This window comes from Passer domesticus, chromosome 1 (assembly GCF_036417665.1).
Source record: "Passer domesticus isolate bPasDom1 chromosome 1, bPasDom1.hap1, whole genome shotgun sequence".
NCBI classification, from domain to species: Eukaryota; Metazoa; Chordata; class Aves; order Passeriformes; family Passeridae; genus Passer; species Passer domesticus.
Window position 1 is genome coordinate 1155246 of NC_087474.1, and position 14694 is coordinate 1169939.

Below are 14694 nucleotides of genomic sequence, written 5' to 3' on the forward strand. Positions count from 1 at the left end.
AAAAAAATTCTCTGCTCCTGAAAGAAATACAATAAAAAATCCCTTTAGAATTATATTGATGTGGAAACAATTCCATCTATCTTCCTGACTCACCTCACATTCATTCAGGTCTGCATTCCTCAGAATTTTGGAGGAGACTGGGAATATTCTTGTGCTCCCAGACACAGGTGGGATGCCTGTTCAAGGTTTCCCAGGAAATCTGGAGCTGGGATTTGAGCTGGTCCAGCCACTCCTGCTCCAGCCTTGAGCCACCCCCAGCAGCTGCTGGACTTGGCTCTGGAGCTGTGGGAATTTGCCTGGACAACAAGGGAGGGTGAGTGCTGGAACCCTGGCTGCTGAGAATTTCAGAATTTCTGTGCTGCCAGGCACTGACCCCCAAGAGAACACTGCATCGACCTGAGGCCGTGGAGAAGCTTCCAAAATGGAATGACAGAACTGGGATTGTGGGTGTGGAGTTTGAATAGAAGTGTGTGATATCACAGGGTGGGAAACTCAGAGTTTAAGTGTTTAGAATAGAGTAATATAGATAAAGCAAGATGGAGGTTTTAGGGTGGAGGGTGGTCCTTCTTCTTCTTCTTCTTCTTCTTCTTCTTCTTCTTCTTCTTCTTCTTCTTCTTCTTCTTCTTCTTCTTCTTCTTCTTCTTCTTCTTCTTCTTCTTCTTCTTCTTCTCCTTCTCCTCCTTCTTCTTCTTCTCCATGGGTTTGGGTGGTTTTGTGTAATTGGATAAAAAAGTCCCCTTTGGTGGGCACGGGTGGTTGGTTATTAGGTTAAAAGTAAAAATAATTGAGGTGTCATTTCTTAATTGGACAGTTGATCCTTCAAAGGCCTTGCAGAGAGAGAGATGGGGCTCCATTTTTAGTTTGTCAGAGTGCAGTGCTGCAGAACTCAGGGTTTGTGAGACTGTGACAGAGATAAGAACTGATCAACATCTGAGTCCCAACATGAAATACCATCTTACACATTTAATCCTGACTCTGGCAAAAAGAAGCAAAGACTCCACAGGAGAAGGAAGCAGTGAAGGGGGGGAAATGAGGGAAAACACAGGTCCACACTGCTATTTTGTTTTTTAGCTGAGGAACAGGCCCGTAGCTTGCAGAACAATCATTAAATGCAGATGATTGGGGTTGTCAGGAGTTGTGGTCACTCCTGGAATCAGAGCCAGGATGTGGGAAATAGATTTGAAGAGAATTTTTCAAGTTTGATGGAAGGTTTACATAGTAGGTATTTGTATGTAAATGTTGAGATAAAAAATGTTGATTTAGAAATAAGATAAGGTATTGTTGAGAGAGAAATGGAATTAGAAATAAGTTTTGCAGGATTTTTTTTGTAAATATTATTAGATATTTTAGAGAAATAGGACTATGAAAAATGTATTATAGTAGGATTTATGAGAAGTAATTTTAGATTATAAGTTTTAAAGTATTTATAACACGGTGTAGTTAAAGTTGGTAATTTAATACTTTTATTGTAATTAGGAAATAGTTGGTATTTGATTGTGATGGTGTGAATTGTAACATCTGTATTGTCTCACCCTTCACAGGAGACTGAAAATAGAATAAAAGTTTTTAAAACACCTCTCAGTTGCCCCACCTCTGGGTCAGAAAAGAGCCTAATTTGACAGCAGGACACAATGCTGGCATGGGGATTTATTGTTTCCTGAGCTTGCTGGGCTTGATGTCATTAAAGTGTCACCGGAATCGGCACGGCAGCTCCGTGTCACTGAGCAGCAGCTCCGTGTTTACCGGCATGGTGCAGACAAAATTTAGGATTTTGAGGGGCTCAGATGCTCAGGGAGGTTTCACAGCTCACTCTCCTCAGCCTCGTGCTGCTGAGCCTAATCTTTCCTGGAGGACTGGCTGAGATCTGTGTTTCCTGATGGGAGATAATCCACTGGCGTCACCGGGATGGGAGATGGTGTTCCCGGAATGAGCAGGAACAAGAGGTGTTGCCTGGGAATCAAAAAAGAGCCCATCCCTTCCAGCACCCTATCTCCCATGTGCTGCTCCTCAGGACTGCATTTTCCCTGCAATTCAGAGACCAGAACAAAATAATAATTTATGAGTGTCAATAATTCATTGGGATCCTGGGTAATAATGAGTGATTGATGTGTGGATGGTTGTTAAAATAAAAAGACAATTAGAGGTCACAGGAAGAATAAATCTCACCTGAATTTTTAGTTACATCTTAAAATCTCAGAGTATCTTAGATTGTCCTTTCTAATCACTTCAAAACTCAACACAATAAATAATTTCATTCCAAGGTATGTATCCAAAAAAAGCCTGGATTACTTTCCTTTTTCAGGGGTGTTTTTCCTCATGGTTGTAAATGATGACTACCTGGAACTTCATGATTTCCTTCCATACAATTAAAGGTAGGTGAGCTCCATCCCACCTCTTCTTACCCTTGAATCCAACAAAATTTGGATTCAATCAGGCTGTTGTGGGCCTAGGCCTGGTATTTTGGAGTGGATAAGGATCCTCTGGACCCCAGGGAAAGGATCAGTGCCCAAGGGGTGACAAACCACCTCCTTTGCCAGTGCTGAAGGAAACTGCAGCTGACCCCACTTCCACCTCTTTCGGCACAGCTGGAATCCCTCTGGGAAGAGGAATTGCATCCTGGACCACCACTGCCACCCCCCAGCACCCCTGAAAGCCTCCGGCATGTCCCCACACCCTGCCAGCCCTCCCTGGACAACATCTTGTCCCAAAATCCCTCAGCTACTGATAAACCTGAGTTTGGAGAGCCCTGATGGGACTCTGACTCCACCAACGGTGACAACATCATCAATTTTGGGGCCTGTGAGGGAGCAGGGACTGTCTGTGCTTGAGAAGCAGCCTGGGAGCAGCCCAGCCACCCTCAGAGCGCAGCGACTTTTAGCCTGGGGACATTCTAGGTGTGTTCCAAAGGCCACTGATGTCAGCAGGAAAAGACCTTTTGATTTCCATGTGCTTTGGACGAGACCCAGGAGGAGCAGCGAGTGAAGTCAGGGCCGCTCTTTCTCACACGGCCGAGGCCTCGAAATCTCTGGTATTTGCTGAGCAGCAGTGAGTGTGGGTCAGGAAGGCAGCTGAGCTTTCCTTTCCTCTCAAACTGTTTGTCTTGCCTTGCAGCCTAAAGCAATAGTGTAATTCCATGACAAAATTCAGGCCTGGAGAAGCTGACGGAGCAAAAATCGTGACCAATAGAAAACCTACAAAGGCTCGTCCAAGCTGAAGGATTTTATTTCTATTGCCTGCCTTAATTCAGGCCCTGCCATTCATTGATTTGAAATGCTCTAGTCAGGTTGGGCCGGGTGGGTTTTGATTGTTTTTCTTATCAGCACCTTGAACCCTGTATTTATTCTGGGAAAACCAGCAGTGACCCCAGAGCTCAGAACCGTCAGGGCAGGATCTGGGCTTCGTTATTCTGGATCCCCGGGAGCACAATAACCAGGAAGGATGGTACCAGGGATCCATTTCTGTAGGAATGTTGTGTTTAGATCTGGTTGTGCTTTGCCCTTGAAGAAGGTGAGTTAATCCCTCTGAATCTCATATTCCCAGCAAGCCTTTGGAGCACTAAAATGGGATATGGTCTCCCAGTTTCCATCTCAGCCCAGAGCTGAACTTCTCAGTAGACCCATTAATCCCATTGGAGAGATGTTGGATTGGGAGAAACATCCCTGTTCCTTCATTAACCACCCAAATTTTGGGATATTTTGTGAAGAACCACGTTGATTGAACTGAGCACACAGTGACTCCTGCCAGGAGCCGCCAATGCTGCCTAATTTCTCTTCTTTTAGGAACAGCTGGAGTGATTCCTGAAGAATGTTGTGTCCTTCTCCACTGTTAGCTCTGCGTGGAATCCTCTGGAATGTGGACTTGGAAGCCCTTATGGAGCCAGCAGGGACAGAGAGGAGATAACTGGGACAGCATGAAACTGATCCCATTGGTGGGTGACACCAACAGCCAAGTTCAGAGTCCTTATCACAATGGGAGCAGGAAAGGTAAAATCAGAGAATCTCAAATAGGTTTGGGTTGGAGGAAACTTAAGGATCACCTCATTCCACCCCTGCCATGGCAGGGACACCTCCCACTGTCCCAGGCTGCTCCAAGCCCTGTCCAGCCTGGCCAGGGACACTTCCAGGGATCCAGGGGCAGCCACAGCTGCTCTGGGAAAATTTTTCCAAGGTCCCCATGGCTCTGCGACCCAACAAGATCTGCCAAAATGTGCCCAGAAAGGGGCAAGTTGAGCACCCCAGGAGGTAAAAGATGGTCACCTCTGATTTTGTGACACAGGGAAGGTGTGACCGAAGCTCTATAGAACAGATCAAACTGTGCAAGTCAAGCTCATCACTCATACAAGGAATTAAATGGATTAATTGACCTCTCTCCACTCACATAGACGTAAAGGGACTTTCCCTCATTCAGGCTGCCAGATTTCCCACCCCATAATAGTAAAATTCTAAAAAAACCACCAGACCACAAGACCTCATCTTTTACAACTCTGCCTGATGCCACAAGAAATATCCAAAGATTCTCCCTCTGGAATTTATACCACGCATAGGACCTGCAAGAAGCTGAGGAACCCTGACCTTCTGGGGTTTCCTGCTCTATTTCCTCCAGGGCAGAGAGGTCTGTCTGGATTGAGAAACCTTCTGGGATGAGGAATTGGGCATGTGGAATGTTCCAAGCCACCCCAAAAAATTCTTGAGCAACAGCACCAGTCACATCAGGAGCCATCACAATTTTCTGCTTATTTTTTTATGCAGCTTGCCATGACTTGTAAATACAATCCTCCTGAGCAAGGCTTCCTTGGAAAGGAATTTGAGATGAATCTCATTTCTTTTTTTTAAATCTAATTTTTTTGAAAATGGATGGGCAGGCTTGTAACCAGGAAACCAAATTCCTAAAAAATCAATATATTCCTATATATAAAATATATATATATATGCACATAAGTACGTGGATGGTTTTAATAGATGTACTTTAAAAAGGAAACTGCTCTGACCACACCTTTTATCAGGAATATTTTCTGTTTTGCTGGGATCGTTGAGCTGCTGCCCTGAGATGGTTTGCACATAACTCCAGTCTCATGCTTTCCCTGCCTGATGTTGGTGTATTTGGCATTTTGCTTTCCCAAGAAAATATTTTCATTTGCTGATGATTTCCAACTGCTGGAAACAATAGGGGAGGGAATAAATATCTTTATCAGACTCCTGAAAAAGGGAGAAACCAACCTGGGGTGTTCCAGGCCAGGTTGGACAAGGCTTCGAGCACCCTGGGAGAGTGGAAGGTGTCCCTGCCATGGCAGGGGTGGAACTGGATGGGATTTTTAAGGTCTTTTCCAACCCAAACCATTGGGATTCTCAGATTCTAAGATGCTTCCTGAGCTAAAAAACAGCTGATAGAGAAAATCGCATCCCAGAGCTCTAAAGTTAACATTTTTTTGCAACTGCCCCTTTCTTTATCCTGAATACAGACATTTACTGACAGTGATTGCAATGGCTCAGTGATGATTTACACCAGTGGAAGGTTTGCTCTGGAGTCATGTGGGGTTTCCTAATTTTATTAGGATTTGGTTGTTGTTTTGCAGTGATACAGAAAGAAAATTCACCTCCAAGCCAGCAACAAGAATTTGCCATAGTGAACATGGAAAAGAGGATGGAACAGCTGAGAGGAGGGGGAATTAAGCACATTTTAAACTTTTAAATTAAAATAAAAACCAAACAAAACAACCCAGCTGGATGACAGAGGGGAAAAAAGAGAAAAAGTGAAGGGGAAAGAACACAAACTCAGCAAAGTTCCAGTGTCCTCTGAAGATTGCTGATGCTCAGAGATTGAGAGAGCCCAGATTTCATTTCTTGGCAGCTCAGCCAAGCAGGACAATCCCTAGGGATCAGCTCCAGCTCCAGAGGTGAGTAGCCAGAGGTTTATCCCAAAGGCTACTGGGATGCTGGCATCCTTTCAGCAGGAAAGATGGTAAAATATGAACACTTTTAAAAGCTCACAGAGCCATAAATCCCAGCTCTATCACAGGCCCAGCACTGATAGGGACAGATGCGTGAGGAGCTCTTTTATGCACACACAAGCAAACAGGGAAGGGGCCAAAAAGGAAGGAATCTTTCCAGGCTCAGCCATTTGAAGCCTACGGCTCCCATAAATCTCCCAAGCAGAGGGTTCAGGCCACATCTTCACTGCTGAGTTTTTGTTTCTTGCCTTGTATGAAAGTAATTAATATCTGGACTAAATAGATTTAAGAAAATTAGTAAAAAATAGGTGGGGGAAAAAAGGAAATTCTGCATGTTGTTTAAATGCAGGGCCAGAGTGAATGAGAATCAATATCCAAGTGGGATGTGGGTCTCTCCTTCCTTTCCATGCCCCTCCAGATTTTTTTGGAAAACATGTCAGGAAAGTCTGCTGCTCTGCTTTTCTAAACAGAGAAAGTTAATCTCATAAATGACTGAGCCCATTTTAGTCCTATTTTTAGTCCCTTATCCAATTTGAACCAAATTTGACATCTGAGATACGAGGATATGGAAAATTAAGGATGGAAAGATCTGTTTGAAGAGCAGGTTGCTTTTAGAAAAAGCAGTTGCACCTCTTTACAGATAAAATACAGATAAAATATTTTTCTTTAGAGAAGAGCTGCAAAAATCCTGTGGCTTTTTGACCACCAAAAATTTTGGACATGGCTCTGAAGGAGGTCTGATCCTGTTCCTGTCTGATCCTCAGGATCAGCTGTTCTGTATTGATCAGCATATTCTCATGCTTTAAAACCTCACACTAACCCTTCTGGCTGCTTTGGAATTGTAGGGACACCTTCCAATATCCCAGGGTGCTCCAAGCCCTGTCCAACCCGGCCTTGGACACTTCCAGGGATGGAGCAGCCAGAGCTTCTCTGGGAAACCCGTTCCAGTCCCTCCCCACCCTCATAGCCAAGGATTTTTTTCCCAGTATCAGATCTAAACCTCTCCTGTTCCATCCTAAATCGACTCCCCCTGACTATCCCAAGAGAATCCAGTGCCTTTGGAAGAGCTGCCTGGAGTTTTATGTGAGGTGAGAAACCAAAAGCAAATTAAAAAGTCAATTTATTGACATCATCAGAACCTGCCTGACTAGCTCTGTCTGTACTACTCACAAGTGTTGAACAGAGGTTTTTTTCATGGGTTTCAGCTAAAATAAACCCAAGGAAATCAAAGAACTCAACCTCTACTCCCAGGAGCTCTTCATGAGTGGCAAAAGTCTTTGAGGAGCAGTCACTAGAGAGCACCAAACATCCACACTCCCTCCAGGTGGCTCCTGTGCCGTGGGAATTACTGATGTGGGAAAAGGTTGCGACTTCCCAACCTATTTTATCTCCTCCACATACCACCCTAGGCCTGGGCTCCAGCATTCCAAAGGGCTTTTCCTGGCTGTTTTTTGGCGGGAGTTGTTTGGGGGCAATGGAGAAAAAGAACAAAAAGTAACACGGTTTAAGGAAATATTTTAGGATGACTTAGGTCCTTGTGCCACAGAATTGCTGGCAATTAAGAGAAACAAAGAAAATTAAAGATTTCATTTTTTTTTACCACAGTGCATTTGGGTTTTGTCCCAGGTGAAGACTCCTCAGGGACCTGCTCACCTCAACCTTCAGCTCCTCAGCAATCAGCTCATTCATTCCCACCCATGAAGTTCTTCTGCAGCTTAACCAATCCATGATTTTAAGGAATTTTCTGTCTTAAGCTTTCATGGCTTTTTTGGGCCTTTTCTCAGTTTTTTTCATTATTGCCACCTGCATGGAAAGAGGGAAATGGTTGTGTTTAAAGCACCTGTGAAATCATAAAGCAGCTGTGAAATGAAATATTTGGAAACCAATGAGACTCAACTCTGCTCTTCTCATGGTCTCGCTTTCAGTACTTTTCTGTGTCATGTTTTATCACTCATGACCAGCATCACAGAATTTAATTGTATCAATTTTATTCAGCAGAGCAAAGGAGCTTGGCTTCAAGCATATTTAGGAACTAAAACTTCCGTGGGATATTTAATCTCATTTTGAAATCTATGCCTTGGGTGTGTTGCAGAAGAGCCCACGAGGGTTCCTCATCCCAATTCCTTCTGTCCCTGTGCATGAACACATCTTCCTCTTTCCCAGTCTTTTTTCCTACAGAAATTGTTCCTTGTGCCAACCTGTGAACAAGATAAAGAATTCCACTGATGTTCTCCAGAACTGGAATGGTTTGGGTTGGAAGGGACCTTAAAGATCAACTCATTCCAATACAGAGACACTTTCCAGGCTGCTTCAATCCCTGTCCAGGCTGGCCTTGGGCACTTCCAGGAATCCAGGGGCAGCCACACCTTCTCTGGGAAAGCTCTGCCTGGGTCTCAAGCTCAAGGACTCCAAGATGAGCTTTGTAGGGCACCGCAGAAATGCTCAGCACTAAAATCTGTGCTGGAGGTGATGACAAAGAAGGAACTTCCCAGAATCACAGAAAAATATCACAGAATCATAGCAGAGGTGGCAGAATAACAACAAAGGTCACAGCATCATGGCACAGGTCACAAAGTGTCACTTTAGTGACCCAGTTTCCCCATTTGTGAGGTGAAGGTCGCTATCCTTCAAAACTCACTTTCCCAAAAGAGAACAGGATGGATTTAGGGTTGGAATTTTCTGCGGATAGAAAGGAAGAAGAGCTTTTAATTATCAGAACCCAGGAGCAGCCTTGTGTACCCAGCTGGCCTCTCCTCCTGGCCCAGGAAAAGGCAAATTTCCTGCATTTCCACCTGGGAAGATGCACTTTGGATTCACTTCTGCCTTTGGTACAACGCATTGAATCATGGAATGATTGAGATTGGAAATAACCTTTAAGATCATCAAATCCAACCCAGCACTGCCAACTCCATCAGACTCTTTGGTTAATCAGTAGGAAAAATTGAAAAAAAATAAAGAATTAAAATAATTTAAAAATATCAAACCTAAACCAAATTAAATTCATTTTACACCACCAGTCCTTGCAAAAGAAAATAAACAGAACTAAAGATAAATAGGTTACCCTAAAAAGTTGAAAAGTGCTTTTTGGTGGGATGAAATGAGAATTATTACAAGTTTTAAAGTAGAAGGATTAAAAACCAAGTGCTTGGTTTTGTCTGGAACTTTCAGTTTAACTGTTTTTCCTCATCCAAAATTAAAGACATTTTATAGCCTGGATACCAGGCACTATGAAAAATCTCAAAGTTTTCCTCTCAAAATACAAAGCTGAGCAGTTTTGAAACATCTCTCCTTTTTTCTTGGCTGAAAATTTTTGCCAAACTGGAAATTAATTCCACAAATACATTTTGTTCCTCCACATCTTAAATACGTAATTTTAGCAAATTCCTTTAGATCAAAAAACTGGGACTGTGTTCCCGCAATTTTTTCCATATCTGTCTATTTCATAGGTTTGGGTAGGGATAAAATTCCCATTGTTTCGTGGAGATGCATTATAGGTGCATTACATAAATATTTTATTGACTGAAGGTTGTTGTAAACCAAGGAAATTTGAAAATTTTTTAAGGAAGTCTTAAATGTTTTCTGTAATTTCCCAATGATTTGCACGAGCTCCAAGAGATCCCATGGGGCTGAGTAGGACTTTTTAGTCTGATTTAACATTCTGCAACTGAAATCTTTATAAACTTGTGCAAATCTTTATCACACACCCACAAGAAACGATCCATTTTTCCCTTAAAAAAGGACTCAACTGCCCCCTAAAAAAAGGATTCAATTATCCCTCAAAGAGAGAAAGGAGCAGAAGAAGGAGGTTCTGCTTTCTCCGTAGAAGAAGAAGATTCCATTACTCATTCACTAATTAAATATGTGTGTTTAGAAATCAAAATAAATAAAGAAATGAATAAATAAATAAACCTTTCCGTGTCCCAAACCTTAATCAGAACAGAATTTTCCGTGCCTTCCCCGTGGTTTCTGGTTTGTCCCAGGATCAAAGAGCAGTGACCACTGTTAAGGAAAATGAAAACCCCAAACATCTGCCTGCCCAGTATTTACAGAGCAATCCAAACTGGGCAGAAAAAGCAATCCAGAGGCTGAACAACTCCACATTGTCACGGAACCATGGAGTGGATGAGGCTGGAAGGGACCTGTGGTGTTGGAGTCTTTGCTTCTTTTTCTGCCAGGGTCAGGTTTGAAGCTCTCAGGATGGTATTTCGTGTTGGCACTCAGATGTTTATCAGTTCTTATCTCTGTCAACTCTCACAAACCCTGAGTTCTGCAGCACTGCACTCTGACAAACTAAAAGTGGAGCCCCATCTCTCTCTCTGCAAGGCCTTTGAAGGATCAACTGTCCAATTAACAAATGACACCTCAATTATTTTTACTTTTAACCCAATAACCAACCACCCGTGGCTGCAATGGGGACTTTTTTATCCAATTACACAAAACCACCCAAACCCATGGAGAAGAAGGGGAAAAAGAAGGTGAAGGAGAAGAAGGTGAAGAAGAGGAAGGTGAAGAAGAAGAAGGGGAAGAAGAAGAAGGATGAGAAGAAGAAGAAGAAGAAAAGAAGAAGAAGGAGCAGCCTCCACCCCAAAACCTCCATCTTGCTTTATCTATATTTCTAGATTCTAAACCCTTAAACTCTGAGTTTCCCACCCTGTGATATCACACACTTCTATTCAAACTCCACACCCACAATCCCAGTTCTGTCATTCCATTTTGGAAGCTTCTCCACGGCCTCAGGTCAATGCAGTGTTCTCCTGGGGGTCAGTGCCTGGCAGCACAGAAAGTCTGAAATTCTCAGCAGCCAGGGTTCCAACTCTGGAGATCATCTGGTCCAACTCCCTGGCTCAAGCAGTTATTTGGGAAGGGCTCTTTAATTCCACCCTACTGAGGTCCTAAGGAAAATCCAGTTTTTCCATGGATTTCCATTAACTTTGAAGCTAAAGGAGCAACATCCTTAAGGATAAGTCAGGAATCAGTTGCTTAAAGCTTTAAACTCATTTAATCAGATTTTTTTTTTTTTTTAAGTTGTGTAGAATGAAATCTTTTGGAATAATATCCCTAATATTCCTTGGGAAAATGATCTCTCTCCTCTGCTGCACCTCCAAACAAGAGTCACTAATTGATCACAGGGTTTTCTTGTAAAATCATCCTAGGGGAGTTGGGATTGTCCAACCTGGAGAAGAGAAGGCTCCAGGGAGACCTCAGAGACCCTTCCAGGGCCTAAATGGGTTCCAAGAGAGCTGGAGAAGGACTTGGGACAAGGAATGGAGGGACAGGACTCAGGGAATGGACTTAAGCTGGACAAGGGCAGGTTTAGATGGGATATTGGGAAGAAATTCCTTTTTATACAGGCTGACAGGGTGTTCTCCATGACCTGGTAAGGTTTTCAAGGACATCAGTTCTCTCTGCCCATGGAACTGAACAGGAAGATCCTTCAAGGAATCCCTGACTTGACCCTTATTCACTGTTGGAATTCTCCTCATGAAATTCATGGAATTCTCCCCACCTCTTGTCATAGAGGCCTGGGAATCCTGTTGGAAGACTAAAGCATGGAAGAGGTTGGGTACCTCAGCCTTATTTGTGGCAGCTCTTTCTAAATCACCCATCCCACCCAGAAACAGGCACAAATTTTCCTTGGCCATCCTTTTATTATTAATTTATTACGATTATTAAGAGCTCTGGATACCCTTGCAAGTGTCAACTCTACTTCAGCCAGTTTCTCCTCACACCATCCCTCCATGTCCAGTTTTTCGTGCTCTGCAGAAATGAGATAAAATCTTGTTTTTCTTTATCCCAGCTCTCAAAAGTGACTCATTAATGTTCTCCCGTGGCTTCAGGTCCTGACAAAAATAAATCAAATGAACAAAGAGCAATTTTCCATCCTCACCCTCCGTCTTTCCTTCTCTGCCTGCTTTTATTTGCTTTTTCCCTTGGATAAACTGTTTGGAAAACATTGCAAGAACACTTAATTTGGATGACATGAAAGCAAATTTGCCTGGCTGATTAAGGGATGTTTTCCCTTCAGGAACACACGAACAAATTTGGGGATAATTTTCCTATCAAAAGACAGAATGTTTGAACTAAAGGGAGACTTTGCCCCAGCCTGGATTCCAGGGACAATGTTGCTCCCAGATGTGGATGGGAATGGAGCTGTGCAGGATACAGAGGCAGTAGCTGAGCACAGGGAATGAGGAAACCTCACCAGAGCTTCCCTTCAGGGTTTCAAACCTTTCATCTCTCATAATTTCAGAATTTATATCTGGTGGGACTTCCAGAGAAAATCTGAAATCTGTTTTTTGAGAAATGCTGGTCTCATATAAACCAGATTTTTGTTCCTCATGGCTGCAGTGTGGGAGCAGGGAGCTGAAAATCCTTGGGATCGTCATAAACCAAAGGAATTGTTCTCCAAGGCCACTCATTTGAAGGGAATGTCACAGTTTTGGGACACTTGAGTGACTTTATGCTTTGCACATTTCATCTCCTCTCCATCCTATGGCTGAAATTGCTTACAGATGAAAATAATGGGAATATGGGAATAACCAGGAGAGCCAGACTGGTGTTTATCCTGAGAAAAAGGAGCTTCAGACCAAAGGAAATTCTCCAGGAAGGAATTTTGTGGATTTTCCTCTTTCTTTTCTTTTTTTTTTTTTTTTTGAGGATGAGAGTTTTGACCAACAAGAATTTACAGGTTGATGTTAATATGCAATATAATATAAAAAAGGGAAGTTGTGCAAGATTTAGGTGTTGGGTCAGGCATTGGGGTGAATTTCCCCTTATGGGATCCTCTGGGATTCCTCATCCTGTAGAAAATCTGACCCTTCCCAGCATCCCAGAGCCTGCTCCACACACCAGCACTTTCCCAAACCCTGCAAATTACTTGATTATTTTTGATCCCTCAAGCACTGTGTGGACCTGGAAAATGGGAGTTAAATGTTTTTTAAATAAAAATTAACGGCATGGAGCTGTGCCAGGGATGGATTAGGTTGGATATCAGGACAAAGTTCTTCCCCAGAGGGTGGTGGGCACTGCCCAGGCTCCCCAGGGAATGGGCACATTCCCAAGGCTGCCAGAGCTCCCGGAACATTTGGACAAGGTGAGATTTTGGGGATCTTCCTATGCAGAGCCTGGAGCTGGAATCCTTGTGGGTTCCTTCTGACTCAGGATATTCTCAGGGTTCACCAGACATCCAGGGAACCAGGAAGATCTAAGATTGGCAAATCTTAGGAAATAATTTTCCTGGCTAGGTTAGAAAAGGAAATACAACCAATGCTCTGCTCCCATTCCTAATTACCTTATTACAGCTCTTTTCATTCCTGCACCAATTCCAGATATCCTCTGGTTCAGGGACGGGGAATCAGGAACAGGAATGGTTACTAAATCTTCTGTTGGCAGCCAGTCAGTGCTGCACATTCCTCACTTCTCTGAATTTCAGAGTCACAGCTACCTCTCACTCACCTTCCCACATCATCTAACATGCATTCCTAATTTTGGGATCTTCTTCCCAAAAATATTCCTACATAATTATGTAGCCACTGGTAATCCTGGGGTTGTGACTCCCTTTCCCCTGCTCAGTTCCTCCTTTCACAGGAATGTCCCTTTCAGAGAATCACAGAATCATTAAATTGGAAAAGACCTCTCAGATCATCAAACTATGATTGTGTAATTCTGTGGCAATTTCCAGAGATCCTGGATGTTTGCAGACCACCTGAGTTTTGGCTGAAAAAGGATGGAATCATGATTATGATATTGAGCAGCACCTCTAAAATCCTGGAAAGAGATCTTGGCTCTGTTGCAGGGAGCATTTAACATCAGAAATATCTGTGAATATGTTTTTTACCTAATTTTAATTATTTAAACCTCAATCATCCAGCTTGGCTTTGGAGGTAAAGAGAGACACAAGTTATTTCCCATCCTGAGAGGGAGAATAAATCCCTTTCTGGATAAATTTATTCCTCTACAGTGATTTTAGGGGGTGACTACACAGACAAAGTGAACTGAAATCAGTCCAAACTCATTTCACAGCATCCAAGCTCTTCACCTTGAAGCTGAGTTTCATCCTTGTCCATCCAGGCTCCAACATTTCCACATGCAGGAACCCTTTTAATGGATATTTCTTTAAAGGTTTTACTCTTTTCAATCCTGGAGTTAGCAGAGTTATTCAAATATTGTGTCCGGTCCATAGAACAGGGGCAGCACTTGTGATAAGATTTTATCTAGTATAGGTTTGTCTTTCTGGTGTTAGAAGCCTGATTTATCCAGTGGCTTTTCCCCCCCTGAATTCCCGTTCTTTCAACACCAAATTTCCTCTGCTGTTTTAACAACACAGCAGGGATTGATTCCATACAGGAATCTGGTGGAATTCGTATTTCTTGTGTCTTTTTTATTAGGGCTGACTGGGGATATGGTACAAGTTAAGGGCAACTCTGTAATCGCTTGCACATGATGGCTGTAGGAAAGGATGCCGTGTTCTTACCTTCATCCAGCTCCAAGAAAGGGGCAAAAAAAGGGAGAAGGGAAAAAAAATGTTAATCATTTATTTCTGCTTCAAACATGTGCAAATTCCATATCAGGGCAGTGCCTGGAAAAAAAAAATTGCTGTGGAAGGGGTGAAAAAACAACTGTCCCTCTCCCACAGGGATAACAAAGAACACAGTGCCTGGAAAAGGTTTGTCTAAACAAAATAACAATAAAAAGGAGCAGCAAACCCAAACCAAAACACAGGGAAGAAATCAGAAGGAAAGCCTGGA

At 43.0% G+C, this 14694-nt stretch overlaps 1 long non-coding RNA gene across 1 annotated transcript; it reads left to right on the top strand.

Moving 5' to 3' along the window:
- Window positions 1-1984: 1984 nt before the first annotated feature.
- Window positions 1985-8244, top strand: LOC135286780 (uncharacterized). Its single transcript, XR_010350834.1, has 5 exons — window positions 1985-2088; window positions 2303-2372; window positions 3780-3983; window positions 5573-5893; window positions 7553-8244. It is a non-coding gene; the product is annotated as an uncharacterized LOC135286780 (long non-coding RNA).
- Window positions 8245-14694: the final 6450 nt, after the last annotated feature.